Genomic DNA, 4,939 nt, shown 5'->3' with positions numbered 1-4,939 from the left:
CTAGATGGGCCGGCCCATTTACGGACGTCACATGCCCCACTCAACATAAATGCACGTTAACTGGGTCGTTGTGGCATACTAGGGTTCCATCAAAAGTTAAAGTCTTTTTATGGCGGCTTGCAAGGCATTCGATGGCGACGGCGGATCTTCTCCAACACCGTAATATGTCCACTACTCATTTATGCGCCCTATGTGGGTGTGAGGATTCATGGAGGCATGCCCTGCTGAATTGCACTATGTCAAGATGCATATGGACCTTAGCTGAAAATTCCTTGACGGAAGCAATGAGCCAGAACGAGGATCCTAATGCAAAAAACTGGATATTTGCAATGAATGATATACTATCGCAGAAAGATTTCGTGTTGCTGGTAGTAACGTTATGGGTTGTATGGAAAGCAAGACGAAAGGCAATATATGAAGGAGTTTTTCAGAGTCCACAAGCAACATACCAGTTTATCCAGTCCTACTTAGCGGACTTGAAAACTATCGAGGAACCAGCTGCAGGTAGCGCAAGGACTCATCGGGCCAGCCGATCGCAATGGATCCCCCCTCCGGAGAACTTTTACAAAATAAACGTTGATGCTGCAGTTGCAAACAATCGAGAACGAGGAGTTGCTGCTGCTATTTGCAGAGATCAAGACGGCACTTTCCAGGGGGCATCGGCTATAGTTTTTAAGGGAGTTTGTGATCCTCAAACTCTAGAAGCTCTGGCTGTACGGGAAGCTTTAGCTATTGCTGACGATCTTAATCTTCGACGAGTACTTGTGGCGTCAGACTGCATGGTGGTTTTGGATGATCTCAAGTAAGGAAACAAAGCAAGATATGGTGCTGTTTTACATGAAATCATAGACCATAGCTCTTCTTTCTTAGCGTGTAATTTTTTTCATGAGTTTAGGAGCTCGAATTTCGAGGCTCACAATTTAGCGAAGTATGTTTTGAGATTAGGGGTGGGCCGCCATGTTTGGTTAGGACACCTCGGCGATCTCTCTTTTGTACCTACAAACATTGGGTCCGGTTAAATAAAGCTTCGCGAGATTGTCTCAGAAAAAAATCTGGCGCCTTTGATGCCAAATAGGAAATGCCACAAGCGAGGTATAGTTGTGCCCGAGATAGATAATCTAGACATAAAAGAAATTAATTAAGTCAGTCAATATAAACACACGGGTCCATACCGGGCACACAGGGGGCGGAAACCGCCGCAACCGCGACACAAGACCAAGCGGCCATGTCTCAAAAAAAAAAAACAAGACCTAGCGGCCTGACAACGAGACACAACAACTAAAAATAAAAGACAACGAGACACAGGATGCAGGTACGAACAAAAACAATTTTTTGCACGAATCTTGCAGCTTTAATCGTGTGATGGACAACTTAGATATGACATAACTAAAAATCATCTAGATGTGATTTAGCAAAATTGTTTTTTCATGCATGCTTGTATGATGATCTGGCATCTTAATGTTTGAGAGAAATAAATCATTGGGTATCACCTATTTAATTATATAGGAATTCATTCAATAGAATATTTATTTCTTGGCAAAACAAAATAGAATAATTGTCTTTTGTTCACGGTAAATAACTTATTTCAATATTGATTATTTTTTTGTAGAAAATAGTATGCGTGCTATTACACGACATCATAAGTTGTAGTCATTTGTTCTCCGGTGGTGCGGTGTACACGAACGGTTCTACAACGCCATCATCCATGGCAAGCAACGGCTCCAGGGCCTCCACGACGGCGGACATCTGAGGGCGAGACTTTGGGCTGACGCTCAGGCATCGATATGCCATGGCTGCAGCCTTCTGGGCGGCCAGAGCCGAGTACTGGCCCTCCAGGTTTCGGTCTATGGCACGGTCTAGCCGACGGGGTGAGTCATGGAGGAAGTATGGCCGTGCCCACTCGACGAGGCTCTGTTCCCGTGTCGGCCGGTTCTTGTCCACCACCTTTCGCCTCGTCAAAAGCTCCAGCAGCACCACACCAAAACTATACACATCGCTCTTCGTTGTTAGATGACCTAGTAAGAGAAAAAAAGACCATTCCACATGTTAAAAATAATGCATATTAACAAACAACTTTGTACAACTTCTGCTTAATTTTATCAAGTCTATGTACCTGTCATGATATACTCTGGTGCAGTGTAGCCCTGTGTGCCCATGACTCGAGTGGAGACATGTGTCTCGTCTCCGTCGGGCCCATCCTTGGCTAGCCCAAAATCAGAAAGCTTTGCTTGGTAATCCTACAAAATTTAAGAAAGTCAATTAACCACTAATTTGCTACAATAGAAAGTAATATAATAATAGTAGTAGTTTGTCACAATCGAAAAAGGGAACTATAGCAAAGAGTTTGCCACGAATGTTGTGATGGTAATGCCCATCTTGCTATTGTCGACTAACTATAGTCATAGTTTGTGACGTGATTACATGAGAGCCAAGGGTGTACCGAGTCGAGTAGTATGTTGGAGGTCTTGAAGTCACAATAGATGATGGTCTTGGCAGCGTCATGGAGAAAGGCCAAACCTTTGGCAGCTCCAATGGCGATCTTCAGCCTAGTTGACCACGGCAATGATGTTGTGTACCCTGCAGTTTCCCCATTCGCAGAAGCTCGTTAGTTAACCACATGATTGAGCTATGGGTTGGTGGTAGTATCACTATGTATATTGTTGTTACAAACACATTAACAATTTGACTTTGTTTCAGTGTTAGTCTTCTTATTTGTGTACTTGTAATAAAGATTATTTAGACAAAGAAAAAAAGAACATGAGGTTGTAAAATTTGGCTTACTCTTATAGAGATGCTTCTCTAGGCTGCCTCTCGCCATGAACTCGTAAACGAGGAGTCTGTGCTCATCCTCGCAGCAGTAGACGATCAGCTTGACCAGGTGTGGATGCCTAGTTGTCCGAGAAGAACAACTTCAGCCTGCATCACTCCGCCAAAATCATGTGTCCACATTCAGGTCAAATGCAACATTTGTATATTCATTGTACTGGGATAAGAGCTTTGATTAAAAATGTCTCGATGTTTAACATGATTAGTTGACGAAGTTGTTAGAATTTACACGATTCAAACATTGAACAAACTAGATGGAGAGACGATATTTATTAACGAGGTTCAACGAATATTAGACTCCCTAAGCATGATTACGGGCGCTCTCATGTACTAAATTGACATAGTACAGATCGAGAATTAGTCTATCGAGGCCATTAAACGCATATCGATCATCACACTACGGCCGGTCCAAACACCGCTGCCACGGGTGTCTGGATTGTCGCTTTCATGATCTTGTGTCTTCCCGATCAACTTGGTGCGATCTATTTCGGTTGTCCTGCAACGGCTTTATATGATAGGCATGGTTTACACCTGACCTTCCATATACACAAAAGTTTAATTTTCTCAAAAAGAAGGTTAGAATGCCCGGCCTCTATATCATTGCAATGCACACATCCATCTTTTATTAAAGTTGATACAAGACAACGATGCCAAAAACATCAACAACTTTAGTACAAGACTTAGACAATTATAGTAGACGCATTGTAAGATATGAAATTGACACCTAGGACTAAGTCGACTTCTTTCACAACAATGCCTTCATGAAGGGATACCCGCCTTCATGTGCAGCTAGAGACGGCAAGGTCAAAGATTTTCATCTTGATTGCTGAGACCAACCAATGAAATTCATTATAATAGGAAGTACCATGCCTTCAACAAGATAATGACGCAAGTTTGTGGTGGTTAAGTTTGGACAATGAAGGCTAGAACAAGAGCTCACACCCCGGGCAAGAAGCGGTGCTCCAGTCACCATCTTAAAAACGGATATGTAGCCCTATACATGTATTCGACAATAATTCCAACAAACACCACCTGGCGAATATGCCCTTAACCGTCTTGAACTTGTTGTCTTCATTCGAACAAATGTGTATGATTAGACTTGGGTCCTCTCTTGTTTGTTCGCTCGCTCGAGGAGGCTGCTAAGTTCTCCACCTCGGACTTGGTAAACTTGACTGATAATATCGCCACACATGGTTTCTCCTTAGCTCCACCTTCAGCGATGGTTAAATTGTTCTTGGTCCTCTTTCCCTTTATCACAAGGTACTTGTCCTTCTTACTCCTCCTGATCTTCTTGTCTCTGTCCGCCTTGTAGATATAACCATCACAATGATGTTCTCCCAGCAAAATTAGATTTCTCCTAACCCTTGGCATGTGTCTAACATCCTTGAGCACATGTTCAACACAACTTTTGACTCTGTTCTTGATATCTTCAATGCCCATGATGTGGCGAGGCACATCGCTGCCTTGATAGACAACTCTAAAATAACTAGACTTGTAGGAAGTGAAACACTCTTTGTTAAACTTCACATGATGAGAGATCACTTTGTCTAATATCCACGCTTCAATGGACTGTTCTCTTGAGAGGCTAAGTAGGCCATCAGCAAAATTGTTGAATTTAGATGTTACCAGACTGGCGGTACCTTCAATCTTTTCCCATGTTGGACACTCCTTCCTTATGTAACCCCCACTCATAGTGATAACACTTTAGACCTTCTTATTTTTTTTCGCCTTCTCCTTTTTCCCACCTTGGTTGCATCTAACTACCATGCTCATACCTTCAATGCTTCCAGCACCATATCCATGCCATTTCTTCTCGCGTTGATCATATGATAGCAATGACACAGTAATGCCACTTACAATGATGGTATTCTGGCCATGTGTCAGAGTAGTGATGAAGTTTGTGTAGGGCCATGGTAACAAAGTGAGTAGAAATAATGCCACGTCTTCATCCTCCGCTTTGGCATCTACTCGAGATAGACCTGTGAACACCTGGCTGAAGTCATTGATGTTCTTTGTACAGTTTACCACTCCCGCATCTTCAACCCGAATAATTGATGTTTCAAGCTCACTGAGAAGAAGGTGTGACTTGGTATTGTCAGGCCACCACCTCTCA

The 4,939-nt window shown here is 42.8% G+C and overlaps 1 pseudogene; it reads right to left on the bottom strand.

Annotated features, from left to right (window-relative positions):
- Positions 1 to 1,577: 1,577 nt before the first annotated feature.
- LOC119288698 overlaps positions 1,578 to 4,939 on the bottom strand; it is a 6,919-nt pseudogene continuing 3,557 nt past the window's right edge.

This window comes from Triticum dicoccoides, chromosome 4A, assembly GCF_002162155.2.
Source record: "Triticum dicoccoides isolate Atlit2015 ecotype Zavitan chromosome 4A, WEW_v2.0, whole genome shotgun sequence".
In the NCBI taxonomy this organism is placed as follows: Eukaryota; Viridiplantae; Streptophyta; class Magnoliopsida; order Poales; family Poaceae; genus Triticum; species Triticum dicoccoides.
The sequence above is the reverse complement of the archived record's forward strand: the minus strand, read 5'-3'. Positions and strand labels throughout refer to the sequence as shown.